The 14,772-nt window shown below is 40.4% G+C and overlaps 1 protein-coding gene and 1 long non-coding RNA gene across 2 annotated transcripts in view; one reads left to right on the top strand and one right to left on the bottom strand.

The window, feature by feature from the left end:
* The window catches only part of LOC122172369 (uncharacterized), a 39,317-nt gene extending 28,754 nt beyond the window's left edge, over positions 1–10,563 (top strand). Inside the window, exons 2-3 of the long non-coding RNA XR_006172630.2 lie at positions 7,573–7,756; positions 9,119–10,563. This is a non-coding gene — a long non-coding RNA (uncharacterized LOC122172369). The remainder of the gene's footprint in view (positions 1–7,572; positions 7,757–9,118) is intronic.
* Positions 1–14,772, bottom strand: part of INO80C (INO80 complex subunit C) — an 88,704-nt gene that overhangs the window by 72,817 nt on the left and 1,115 nt on the right. The window lies entirely within an intron of this gene.

Genomic DNA, 14,772 nt, shown 5'->3' with positions numbered 1-14,772 from the left:
ATACAGATTAAAAAACCAAACCAGCCCATCATCATACAAGAAAATTAGGTGAAGATAAATAAATTTGCTTATTAGTTTTCTCTTTAAAACTTTATATAAACAAGCACATTATGTATGGGACTGGTTTGCATGTTCTTATAAAAATTGCTCTCTATCTCAGGACTCTGTTAAGAGGTACAATGTGTCTCCTCCTCATTAAGCATCATCTTTTTCCTCTCCATCTGGCTAACACAGCAGTAAAACTAGTTTTCAAATAGAAAAAGAATCAGTTTTGTATGTTTTCTTCTTTCACCTCTGGATCTGTAAATATAATCAGATTTTCAGAAAAACATCTCTAGGTCTGTGACAGGGTGTACTAGGCCCTTGATGGCTCCCTCCTGGACGCCCATGGTCCTACTATTACAAGGTCAGTGACCTTTATAAAAGTGCCACTCAAAACATCAAGACCCAGAGTTTGTGGTGAAGCAAGGAGATGGGGAAGTAGGATCCTAAGAACTCATTTCGCAATAAATGTTTTGGACAAGCAAGGGAGTGAAGCTGCTTGCCTGATGGAAATATGAACTGTGGTTGATGGACCACATTGCTGGAAGAAATATTGAAAGTGAGGTATTTTCCTATTCTGTTTGGATAAGCGAACAAAAGTACACCACAATGTAGACATATTAGAAGTGTGACACTTCATGCCCAAGAAAGGTGATTTATAAAGAATGAAGTAGCTATGTACCATATAAAAGGGAAATGGTTTGGAGGTTATGTGATTCATTATAGGAGTGTTCAAAGTAAGGGCCTGATCCAACATAAAATATTTACCACTTTCCTAGCTGAGTAAGCTCCAGCAGACCGTAGATACTGGCTTTGCAGCATGCTGAAAAAGCCAGGAAAAAGCTCAGCCTGCTGAAAAACATCAGCAGAAAAAAAAATTGGAGTTATACTAACGAAATGGACGGAGCTCGCAATGCACTGTTCTTAGAACAGTTATTTTTTCCACCAAGAACCATGTAGCCTGTGGGAGTCATTCCTAGGGCTGAACTAATGCCTCTTCACGGTCCCCAAATCATCTTGGCACTATTTCCAGTCAGCCAAGGAAAGGTCACATAGCCAAGTCCAAGACCTTACTGCCTGTTGCAGGTCACCTGGCATGACTGAAAGATATAAGAGGGGTTCATTTTGAGACCTTACAGTCGTCCAGTATCCCCACATTGTATATATGTGAAGCAGTTCAAATAGTTGGAATATGTAATGTATGAAGTATGGTAACTTTAAAAGTTAACCTGTTTGCAAAAGCAAAACAAGGTTCCACACAAGGCCCGATGCACCTCTGAAGTCCCACATCAAAGGCTGAAATGAAAATTAAGGGGTGCTTTGGTGCAGGCTCTCCTGGACGGAGGTGAATTTCACTCAGAGGATTTGAAATGATATACAGGAGAACTGTAAGTAGCTTGTAATGTAAGAAAACTAAACTTCAAAACAAAACAAAAAAAGAGCAAAGAGGTCAGCATAAACTTTTTATTTTCTGCCTTATCTTTACATGTTTAATTCTTTTGTTACATATTTAATGTTGTTTGTACTAAATATGTAACAGAAGAATTAAACATGTAAAGATATTTTAGAAGGCAGAGCTCAATTAGAAATTTGCCATGGGACGCTTAATAATGTAAGTATAATAAAAGTAATTTTCAGGAAGAAGAATTTAATGTATCTTGGGTTGTGTGCATGATAAGATGCATTATAAATGGGACTATGTTACATTACATTGAAGGCATACATATTCAGGTTGTAAGTAGTTTTTCGGTGAGTGGTCTTCCAGAAATCACATTTCATTGAGCTTTCTCTTTATATAGAGAGGGTGTTTTCAAAAAATGAAGCAAGTCCCACAATTATAACTGTGCTAAACATTGATATGACAGTGAAAGAAGTAGGAAGCATGTGACTAAATTTGAGTGTGATCTAGGAATGAGGACAGACTGGGGTCATGAGGACTTCTGGGTTTCTTCTGCCATTTCAGCACTGACTTGCCTTGTGACTTTGCACAAGTCACATAATCTCCCTGTATCTCAGTTTCTCTCTCAGAAAAATGGGTATAATCTTATCTATATAACCTGGCTATTCTGAGGTTAATTTAGTGCTCAGTTCAGCACTCGTTGAACTCAGTGTAGTTTTTGCCATTAATCCAACAGGGAGAGGATTGAGTCCTTAGTGTTTTAAAGCACTGCAAGATCCTTAGATATAAAAAAAGATATTGTGGAAGTCTGACATTTGTTTTTATTAATAATATTTACACTGACATAAGTGCCAATATACCCAGCATTTAATAATTCAAATATTAATGACAGTAAAACAATTAGACAAGCAAGACATAATGTTGGTAGTAAGGAGCATTTTAAAACACCCTTATATTTTCAAGCATTTCTCAAGGTAACAGCTAATTCTTTTTGATGATGATAAAAAATGAGTGGCTAAGACCCTGTACAACTCTATGGAAATGAGTGTAGTGTTTACTATTGGAATACAAGCACCTTCCAATCCCACAAATCTGCTGTACATCATGCCTTTCACTTCATGACATGATACCAAATATTGCACTCCCATTCACCATGCCAGACTGGAGATTTCAAGCACCTGACATAAAGGAGCCCTGCATTTCTATGCCCCCATTTACCTTCTCCAGTCAGCTCTTTTCCGTATTAGTCTTCAACATCCCACTGGGACTTGTGTAATGCCCAAATACCACTAAGCACCTACTTATGTCAGCTTCTTAGAAATATCTACTACTTGCTATGTTCTTTGCTCACATACCTATGCTGTTCACTTGAAATGGAATGCTGATAGACTTTTAACACTTTGCATTATAGGAGAACTTCTCAGAAATGTCACTCTTCGAATAGAACCCCTTTCAAGAAAGACTTAAGGAAAAGTATAAAAATAATTAGTGTATTTAATTTGAAATTAATCTTACTTTAATAGATTCCTAAGGCCAGAAGAGACCACTGTGATCAACTAGTCTGACCTCCTGTTTAACACAGGCCATAGAGCTTCCCTGAAAAAATTCCTAGAACATCTCTTTTAGAAAAACATCCAAGCTTGATTTAAAAGTTGTCAGTGATGGAGAACCTACCACAAGAAGCCAGAATTGAAGTGGGGACCTTCAGATCTTCACTCTAATGCTTGCCCAACCTAGCTAGTTAAGCTAAAAGATTAAAGATTTGCCTTAGAAGGGGCCTCTTTCTTCATTACTGTGGACAGCACCAGCATCCTTCCTGCAAAACAGGCCAAGTCTGGGCATTATCGTGGCCTTCTCTGTAGACCCAAACATCCAGGCCACATCTAAATCTTGCTGCTTCTTCCTGCAAAACATCCCTATGATCCAGACTTCTCTCTCTGCCCACAGAGATAAAAACTCATCCAAGCCCTCCAACATCTCAACTATTGCAACACCTTCCTCTCTAGTTTTGACAAATGCAATCTTGCCCTCTTAAATCCACTCAAAATGATGGTGCAAATATCTTCTTGGCTCATCCCTTTAACCACTTACCCACCTCTCTGCATCCCTCCATTGGTTCCCCCCATATCGCCACATCAGACACAAGCTTCTTGTCTTTTAAAGCCAATCATTTCAACCCCCACCTCTGCTCTGCCAGTGATGTCAACATTCATTATCCATCCATGCAGTTTTCCTGAAGCACCTTTGTCTTTCTTACAGGCCACCGCTTTTGCATAGGAGAAGCTGCACTGCGATGGTTTGCTCTCGTGGGGAGCATTTCCTAGTGGTCAGGGTTTAGGTCCTTCGACATGCAGGGGGAATTTGTTCACTGTGCAAATCCTAGAATATCTGCTTCAACTTGATTTCAGACCTGTATAGGTTGTCGCAGTATATTTGCTTGTTATCTTTGATGAAATAATCTCTGTACCAATTCCACATGCCACTCACTCATGCTTACTTTTGTTCATATCTTTAAAAGTAATGTATTTTTTTTATTTAACAAAATATGAGAGTGGACAAAAAAAGGAAGAGATTTGCCATGTATTTTGGAGCCTGCCCCCTTTTCTGAGGGTGTGGAGGGCTCTGAAGGCAGCAGGAGTTGAGTGGCACCATTTGTAGGGGAGAACATCTTACTGAACCAGCAAAGCTGTGTTCCGTGGGAGAGCTCTCTGCACTGCCATCAAGGAAAGGTTTAGAAGAGGTAGGCAAACCCAGGGGAGTAGAGGTTAGTGGATCAACACTAAAGCAGTTCCTCCAGCACTTGCTTCCACTCATGGATGAATCTGTCTTCTGGTCACTGCATATTGTCCTTGTGCCATGTCACTGTACGCAGTTCTGGTGTAGGGTATAGGAATTATATCTTAGGCATTAAAATGGTTCCAGATGGCATCTATTTTCACAAATGTGAAATCTAAGCTAAAAATCTCTATGCATTATTGTTGGTAAAAATCTCTAGCACATTCAGCTTCTCTTGGCACCTTGTTTGGTTTCAGCTTCCTCTCCTGGCCTCCTCATTTCATTCAGAATCAACTGCAGTGGTGATATCCATGTCATGATGATGACTGGCATAGGCCTTATTAGTTCCTTTTATTGTTTTTAATATATATTTTCATTACATTATAAAAAAACTATCTTGGGGGGGGTGAGAGGGCACTCGGGGCAGAAGTGGAAGAGATGAATGGTAGGAGGGATTGGAGTAAGAAAAGGGAGGGGAAAAGTGAGGAGGATGAAGAGCACAATGGATAGGGAACAATGACCAATGTCAATCAAGCAAACAGGAAAAAATATCCAGAGACCAAATTTCTGAGCTGAATGAGCAATTATGGCTCCTGCAAGCCTCCCTGGACAAAGAGGAAATTCTGAGCATAGAACCCATTCTACCTTTCCACTGCATTCTAGCTTAGACCCTTACCCTATAATTGATGCGTGTCCCTGAAATGTGCCATCATCACTACTTAAGAGGTTGTAAGATCATTTGAGAAAAACCTGTAAAATAAAGATCAACCCAATTTTTAGCGGTGTTGGCTAAAGTCAGTGTGTCCTGTGACTTGTAGGGAGGCAAGAACAAGGAGTATAGCAACACCGAGATCATATAGCTGGAGTCCATATTACTCACATGAATGTTGATTAAAAGATTTTATATTTGTACTAACAGACTAAGCCGAAGGAAGCGGTAAAGAGTCAAGACTAGAAAACAGAGCTGTGATGTGAAACTATTTAGCAAAAGCTGAAAATCATTAACTCAGTAGTTCAATGAGACCTATTATCCCTGAGTTATAGGGAAGGACATCTTTGTACCTTGGAAGAATTATTCGAACGCCTAAGTATCATACACCAGTTTACTCCTGGGGGAATTCTGCACACAATATTTTCAAATTCTGCAAATTTTATTTGTCAAAATAACACAATATAATCACACCAGTTTCAATTATTTTGTCATTTATTTCAAAATACCTGTCAGCAAGTATGTCTGTAACAATACATAAAACAAAACATATTCAGAAAATGTTTTTTGACCAATAGATTATTTACTAGGCATATTAATACAGAACTCTGAGTAATAATCATTTAAACTTCAATACAGAACCGTATTTCCCACACCCTTTAGAAGCAGTGCAAAGGCTTGGGGAGTCAGGAGTAACAGAGGAGCTGAGGGAGGGGGAAGTAATTGCTGGAAAGGAGTCTGGGTGTGAACTTGGAGGGTTGTTGGGTATGAGTAGGAAAAGTATGTAACAGGTTTTTTGGGGGGGCGGGGAGGGACTGTTAGGGAGCTTCCCCCATGCAGACCCTGGCTGACCCCTAGCCTCTCCCATTCAGTCAGGCACATCTGCCCCTGTCCCTATGTGTCCTTCCACCCCCACTCAGACACCCCCCGACCCTATGTGCCCCTGCCCCCCTCCCCATGTGTCTCTGTGCACCCACTCAGCCACCCTCTTCCCCCTGTAGCTCTGCACTCCCCTCCCCCTCTGCCCATGTGGCCCTGCGCCTCCACTCCCATTCAGCCCCTGCCCTTGTCTGTTCTCCCTAGGGTGACCAGACAGCAAGTGTGAAAAATCGGGACAGGTGGTGTGTGTGTGTGGGGGGGGTAATAGAAACCTATATAAGAAAAAGACCCAAAAATCGGGACTGTCCCTATAAAATCGGGACATCTGGTCACCCTAGTTCTCCCCCACTAGCCCTTATGAGCCCCTGTGTGACCCCCCAGCAGCCCCACGCTGTCTGTCTCCCTATAGCCCCTGTCTCCTGACCTGGCCTGACAGCTGCTGCAAAGAAGGCAGGCTCTTTCTCTTCCCTAGCTGGCTGGCAGTGGCTGCTGTGTTCTATCGCCACAGCACCTTCTGATGAGCAAAAGGTGGTACTGCAGAAGTTATTTTCTGCTGCAAGCTGTTGCTCTATTCTAGCGTCACAGAGTCCTCTGGTGGGCAAAAGGCGGAATTGCAGCAACATTCCAGCAGAAGCTTTTTCTGTGCAAAAAATTAAAAATATGCATGGCTCATTAATTATGCACACGCGCAGTGGTGCAGAATTCCCCCAGGAGTAACCAGTTCCAGAGACCAAATCTCAGGAGGGAATAGATGAGTTCCTTAGAACTGACCAGACAGTGAGAAGGAAACTGAGCCAAGATGTAGTGGGAAAAGATGACAATTGCCATTTACCTTGTGCCAACAATCACCAACTGTAGAAAGCTTATATGAAGCCGTTAATTATTGCCAACACATACATTTACAGTAGTCACATATTTCAGCCCACCTGTCTATCTGAGATACAGCCAGCTAAAATTGAAGTAACTTTGGTCAAAACAGAGATAAATTAACAATGTAATTTGAACTCCTGAACCTTACAGGGGAGAAAAGAGATGAAATACAAATTGATCCTTATACTGAAAACTGACCTTAAAAATTAGCCCATACTATATTTAGTTATGACTGGTTTGGTAATGCTTTTATGTAAATAGCAAATGTGATACAAAACAGTGATGCATTCTAGATGATTTGGCAATTGTTGTGTTGTAATGTGAACCTACCCTTTTGACTTCTTCATATCTTGTGGGCAGTAAAAGTAGTATGTAGATTACTTTATGGGTGGAGTCTTTGGTCTTAAATATGAATGCTAATCAATATGGTCTTTTCTGTAGAAAAGGCAGCTAATGATATTTTTTTTCAAGTGTTTATTAAGGTGATGTTCTGCTCTGAAAAAGTTATTTTAGTTACTAAAATCAGCAGGTATCATTGGGCAAATAAAGAGAGTAGATTTTCCTGCTTTTTTTTTCTCCTCTAGCTCTGCAGAGTTAACACGGCTAAAAAAAAGAGTGAGCGTCATGTGCATTATCAAGTGCTGATTACTAACTTCAAATCAGTAGCCTCTGTGCAAAGTCATTGAAGGCAAATAGATTGCAGATTTGTCACTGAAGTTTCTGAACTCAAAAGTTATGACTGAGAGACTAATTTGGCCCCCAGAACTTTTTTTTTTTTAAATTAAACTAGCGATAATGCATGAGAAGGAAAGAACCCAGATTGCCTCTGCAGAGCAGGCAGTTGGGGGCAAATTTTTTTTTTTTTTACTTGTAAACTGAATATATATATATATTCTAGAAACCAAGAGACAAAGATAGATGTCCATGATGGCATTTTACAGTCACCTTTCAGAAAGCACCTGCACTTGAAGATGGTTGTTCTCCAAGTTGATTTCCCAGAGGCCTCCAGCCCCTACAGGGTCCCCTTGTTTCAAGTTCAACACAAGCCTGGGTATTATTGAAGCATTGTGGCGTAACTATGGGTGAGTAGTGATGAATGGATTAGAGCATCTGGTGGAGATGTCAGTGACAGGCCCTCATGTCAAAATATTTGGTGGCTACATATTATTTTAATGCTGCATGAGAGAAGAGTTAGTTTTATTAACTAGAGTTAGAATTATAAACTTTCTAACAGCTACATACAATCATATCTTGTCTTTGTTCATAAAATAAAGCTTAAATGATACAAACAAAATAGAGACTTCATCTTTCAGTGATTTATTACACGTTTATGTTGCCCTAAGGCTACCTATTTTTACTAGAGAATAGCTCAGCTAGCTCGTTGACAATTCTTCAAGGATAGAATCAATCCGTTTCACTTTGTCTAGACTAGAACTGTTCGGGATAAATCCTATTCCCCTGAGGTCACAGGATATTTTTGTATAGGAGTTATTTTGCTTTTATAGTTTAAATAGCTATATTTGGTAGTTGTGGATTGTCTCACTACATGAGTGTTTTGCAGTATATGAAAGCATGTTGTCACTCTGCCAGAAACATCCTGGAAACACAGCTCTCTCTTCTTGATGTTTTCCTTGTTTAAAATAAACTTTGAAATAATTATCAAAACAAATAATGACATATGGAATGAAAATGCTTAGGCACTCCATTGAGATCACTGGAGATGCTATAGCTGCAGGCACTTTTATGCCAACACTTTTTGTTAAGTGCTTATAACTTTCTGCAAATTACTGTTTAAAACTGAAATTCTTATGCCCACAGGTTAACTTGTTTTTTGGAAAATTTGGCTAAATTACTGTTGCGCTGGAAGGGCCCACTCCTGCAAAAACTTCTACATGTTCTTAACTTTATTTCTGAGAGTAATCCTATTGATAACTGTCATCAAGACCACTCATGGTAGTAAAATTAAGCATGCACTTAAGTGTTTGCAGAATTGGGGCTTTGTATTTTCTACCTACTCTTAGGCTACATCTACACTTCAGGGGGGAGTCGATTTAAGATACGCAAATTTAGCTACGTGAATAGCGTAGCTGAATTCGACGTATCGCAGCCGACTTACCCCGCTGTGAGGACGGTGGCAAAATCGACCTCTGCGGCTTCCTGTCGACGGCGCTTACTCCCACCTCCGCTGGTGGAGTAAGAGCGTCGATTCGGGGATCGATTGTCGCGTCCCGTTGGGACGCGATAAATCGATCCCCGAGAGGTCGATTTCTACCCGCCGATTCAGGCGGGTAGTGTAGACCTAGCCTTAGTCAGGAACTAATGCTTCAAAATGCAGTATCAGTCTATTAGACAAAGAAGATAGTGGAGTAGATTGTAATTTAAATTAAAGAGCAAAAATTGCCTGCAGCATTTTCTCTTACCATGTGCTTACACTAATGTTTCAGGACCTGCTGTAACTCCTACCTCTTATGCTACATGTGATGGAGTTCAAGATATGCTGGGGCAAATCAAGTCAGAGCAAGCAGACATGCAACACTCAGTTCTCCCTCAACCTGAAAAGGAAGGAAAGCTTCATGAAAACCTCTGAGTGAGAAAAAAAAATCAGATACTGTAAATGGAAGCCCTGGATACTTACATAAAAGCCGTGCTGGTCTGAATCACACATGAATATCTACTGCTGAAAAACTGGTGAAAGATAACAAATTGCTTTTTGGTTGAAGAAACAAGTAAGAGCCAGAAATGATACAGGGGATCCCAGATGAACAAGGAAAATCAAATCATACTCTTTTTTGTAGAAAACTTTTTACCAGCCATCCTAAATTTAAATCTGAAAGATGATTTTATGTGGAAAAGTCCTAACTCGTTTTCAGTTAGTAGTCCCAAAAAGGTTGGAAACACTGTTTTAAAAATTGCTCCCAGTCAATAGGACCATGAAAGACTAATACAGGCAGCTTGTGAAATTAAGAATCTCTAAAATTATCAATGCTAATAGTTATTTTTCCCTGCCATAACCCAGCCTATTTCAGTTAGATAGAATCCTAAAGGCCAAACTGACCTTCAATGCTTGCACAGCTCCCATTAATAGGAAATGCAGGTCATGTCTGAAGGAGCAATATGGCTATAAAACTCAACAGAGAGCAAAAGTGATGCAATGGAAATAATTACAAGTCAATAGAAAGAGGTTTCTTTAAAACAGATCTATTTTTCAGCTCCAGTAGCCCACTGAAAATGCAATATAAACATTAACCAGAGAACAACACTTTCTTATAAAAATATTAAACTAATAGATTGCAATACCTTAACACTAAATCTCAACACACCTTTGCTAATACAAATACCATAAACTTGTTACACTATTCCCTAAGGGCTAGACCCACAAAAGTACTTAGGTGCCTAAACCCCAGGCAATCCACAATATCCCTGCTTGGCTGCTGCCTAATCCTGTAGGTATCGCCACTCACTTGGTGTCTAAATTTCTGCTGTAAAAGTTCCCCAGGCACCTATGTCTCTCCCTCTGGGTACGTGGACTGCTGTTTCATTCTAGGCATGTAGATGCCTGTCTCCCACCTAAGCCCCATTGCATGCCACAAACTGGGGGAAGACAGGTGTGCCTCCACCTATCTCGTCTACAGGGCCTGATGTGGTAGGCATGGGCAGCTGCTGCCTAACTCCATACAAAAATGGCCAGAAGATGACCTCCCTTGTTACCTGTAGCCTGCTGATTAGGGTATGCAGTTAGGCTGTGGGTAACTGCTGGTTCAATTCTCCCCTCTACCTGATAAGAAGAGAGATTTGAACAGGTATCTGCCACCTCTCAGGTGAGTGCCCAACCACCAGGCTATGGTATAATCCAGTGGTTCCCAGACTTGTTCCGCCGCTTGTGCAGGGAAAGCCCCTGGCGGTCCGGGCCGGTTTGTTTACCTGCTGCGTCCACAGGTTCGGCCAATCGCGGCTCCCACTGGCCGCGGTTCGCTGCTCCAGGCCAATGGGAGCTGCTAGAAGCGGCGGCGAGTATGTCGCTCAGCCCGTGCTGCTTCCAGCAGCTCCCATTGGCCTAGAGCAGTGAACCGCGGCCACTGGGAGCCACGATCGGCCAAACCTGCGGACACGGCAGGTACACAAACCGGCCCGACCCGCCAGGGGCTCTCCCTGCACAAGCGGCGGAACAAGTTTAGGAACCATTGGTATAATCTGATGTGGGGCTTTCTCAATTTCTGCCATTGAAGTTGTTCTACTTTAATTAAATATTAATTGGGTCAGAAATAGTGAGATCCACTCTAATCTAGTAGTTAGGACATGACCCTGAGAGGTGAGGCCTCACTATTCAAATCCCCTTTTATCAGGCAGAGGGGAGAATTCAACTTGGGGTCTCCCAAATAAGTACCCACTGGACTAAATGCTCTGAGGGTGGGACTTCTGCTTCTCCACTCCCCGTCCTTCCCATTTTGTGTGGAGTTAGGCAGGTCTGCCTGACTCCAGGAAAGGGGTTCCCAGCTGCGGATCCCAAGCAGAGATAAGTGCCTCCCTGAAGCTCAGACTCAGAAGCCAAACTACGATGCACCCCTAGCATTGACATCTCCCATTGGCTAGCTTAGGCAGTTTCTTGCCTAGTGTGTTGGCTTTTGTAGCTTGCAGTCTAAGGCACCTCTCTCTCCCTATTCTTTTTATAGGGAGCCTAGATTCCTAACTCAGATTTTGTGGATCTCGTTGTTCAGTGATTTTTTTCTTGGTGCCTAAAAGTTAGACATTGCAATACCTAAGGCCCAGATCCACAAAGGGATTTAGGTATTGCAATCCACTCTCTCTCTCTCTCTCTCTCTCTGGCCCAGTGCATGTTTAATTATACATAGTGGAACAGATTCAACAGGAGAGAGGCCTGCTCTAGAATACCCCATAGCTCAGTGGTTAGGGTACTCTTTCCCCCCCCGACCCCCCCCAAAAGGCGAGAACCCTGTGTTCAAATCCATTTTCCACAGCAGGCACGGGATTTCAAACTGGGTCTCCTACACTGTGGGTAGGTAGGCTAAAGGTTATAAGAGGGGTGACAACAGCTCTTCCTATTTGTGAGAAGGAACTTAAGTGCCTAATTCCTGGAGATGGGTCATGGCTGTGAATCTCAAATGGAGGGACATGCTTCCCTCTGGCCTCATTTTAAGTGCCTAAATCTCTTTGGGTGGTCCTTAGGCCCACACTCCTCATTGGCATTCTCTATTGGCTATTTTAGGCTCAATATGCTGGCTTCTGTGAATCCCATTCTTAGGGCTTGTCTACACTTAAAAAGTCACAGCAGTACAAATGTGCCACTGCAGCTGCACGCTTCAGTGTAGACACTACCTACACCAACAGGAAGGATTCTTCTGTCAGCAGAGGTAATCCACATCCATGACAGGCAGTAGCTAGATCGACGGGAGAATTCTCGTTGTCTAGGAGACTTAGGTCGGTTTAACAACGTCGCTCAGGGGTGTGGATTTTTCACACCCCTGACCGATGCAGTTAAACTGACCTAATTTTCTAGTGCAGACCAGGCTTTAGGCACCTAACTCTCTCCATGCATTACCTAGAAAGGCGTAGGCAACTAACTGAGGCCTGTGGATTCCAAAAGGCACTAGGTCCCCTCTGGTTAGGCCAGAGCTTCCACAGACCAAGAATTTAAGTACAGACAGTTGGAGTCCAACCACTACGGAACCTTTTTATTCTATCATCCAACCCTTACCTCTTAAAGAGGCACATTTCATCTAGTGATTATCTTAAACATATTCTGGAATGTTTCCAAAACCAGGGCTGTATATAACCATCAACTGTGAATGACAAAAAATATTGAGAAGTGTGATTCTGCAAGTACATGTTCATGGTCTGTTTTAAAATCAACATCTGTAGAAGTCTATATAGATTCGGAACTTGCATGGCTTGTCTCTCATCTTCAGTAAATCCTTTTGAAGAGACGAACATCCAAAACCAGTGATTTGGAAGCATAGATACTTACAGTGGCCCTTTTAAAAAGACCAGAGTTTCCTCCTGGAAAGAGAGTCTACAGCAGTGATATATACCAGGAACAACAGGTAGCAAGGACTTTTACAATTACAGAAAAGAAAATAACTCAGGTTATGTGCTATATTAATTGGAAAGGGGAGCACAAGTGCTGAATGAGGAAGCTTGGAAGGAAAACATGGATGGAATCACTAGAAAAAAGGGGACAAACAACTGCTGATGTTCTTAGCGTAGCAAATCTAGCAGAGAATGATCTAATTTTATATCTGTAAAGCACTTAGCACATTTTTGGGTGATGTAAACAATTTTAAAAGCTTTACATTGTTTAAAAAAATTAGAAGATTTATTGTTTACTGTGATTCTAATATTTTCTTCACTCAGGTTTTGATTTGAAGACTAGATTTTTAAAGAGGACATTGAAACGAGCAATTTAGAAATGTATGCAAGCAAAGATGTGTGTGCAGGGTAGATAAAAATCAATGATTTAAAAAATAATTAAAAAATCTGACTTTTTTTATTTAAATTGATTTTTTTGATAAAATGCTTTTTGAGGAAAATACCTATCTAAAGATAGTTTTAATTAAGATACATTATAGCTCAAAGATATCTCATCCTGGAATAGGGATTATTAATTCTATAGTATGAGAATATATATTCATGTAATGTTTTAAGAAAAGTTTTGTAAATGAGTTTCAGTAGTTCATGGATTAGGGACCTAATCATATGGAGTTCCAGGGGCTTCTGTATAGATTATTTAGGTTAATCTTTCTATCTACCCAATGAGACTCAGTGCTCAGTCTAGAAGATACCATCAGAGATGATTAGTTTTGCAGTTCTCAAACTGTGGATTTAGGTCTCCAGAGATAACATGCTTGTTAACAGCAAAAAATGTTTTAAAATAAATAAATAATATATAGAGGTGAGAAATAACAGACCTCAGCCTTATTGTCCCTCTGCAAATTTGTGTACACAGAGTCAATCCCTTACCTCTCTCTAAAAGTGCAAAGTTTCAAAAAGTTCAATGAACAGAAGATTGTTGGAGGTGGAATAGATCTGGACAAGGAGAAGAAGTCTGGAGATAAATGTGAGAAGGGAGGGACAGGCAGTAGAAACAAAAGTGAAACTGTTTGAGCAGCATATTCCAGAAGTCTTGAGGTCTTTCTGAATATAGAGCCTTCATTGATTTGAGATCTACCATACCATTCTCTCACTAGAAGGGAAAACCTATAATGGCAGCAGGCCGTAAAAGAGACCCAGTTTGGGAATAAAAACCATTCAAGAAATATATGTTTCCTGATGAGTTTTTAAAGAAAGTCACACCAGTGAACTGGTGGAAGTCACTTAAGCACTTGGATTCAGAGACTGTTGAAGTGATAATCTCACTTTTAACAGCAGTAGCTTCTTCTGCTGGTGTAGAAAGAATATTTTCTTCCTTTGGACTAATTCATTCCAAATTGAGAAAGCTTGTTTTTCTTTTCCCGATTATGAACAAACAGGAAAATGAAGGTGAAGACAACTGAGTTAGCTGCAGAAGCCAATATTTTAAGTTTCTTATGTTGACCTGGCCGACATAGTCAATTTCATTTAATTTTTTTTAAAATATTGCATTTAACTATTTTAGTTCAAAACAATTTTAACAAAAACAAACCTGATTCAAAAACTTGAATGTTTAACTCAATTCAAAAATTCGTATGCTTGTTTTGTTAAAATATTATATGTTTGCTGTTGAAGAAAAAAATCCAGAATACATAACGTTGTTGTTTTAGTTAAATAAAACAATTTAAATGTCTGTCTGGTGATGTTCTCCTCCTAATATAGCATGGCAAGAAAATCTTCCAAATATTAATGATTAATTAACCTGTTGAATTGGAGCTAGTTCACCTCCCAATGACTTCATAAATATCTGCTTCAATTACCTTTGGTAAATGAAATAACCAAACAATCATTCATTTTCTGATATAGCTGTAAAACTAATCTGAAAAGTTTTCAAAATAAAATCACTTAAAAATGTATAGTGTGTACCTTCTAAAAATAAAACCTACATCTAGCTCTGAGTTGTGAAGAATGTATATTAAGGTTATAACAACCTATAAGAATGCACTTTTATGTA

This window comes from Chrysemys picta, chromosome 2, assembly GCF_011386835.1.
Source record: "Chrysemys picta bellii isolate R12L10 chromosome 2, ASM1138683v2, whole genome shotgun sequence".
Taxonomy (NCBI): domain Eukaryota; kingdom Metazoa; phylum Chordata; order Testudines; family Emydidae; genus Chrysemys; species Chrysemys picta.
The sequence above is the reverse complement of the archived record's forward strand: the minus strand, read 5'-3'. Positions and strand labels throughout refer to the sequence as shown.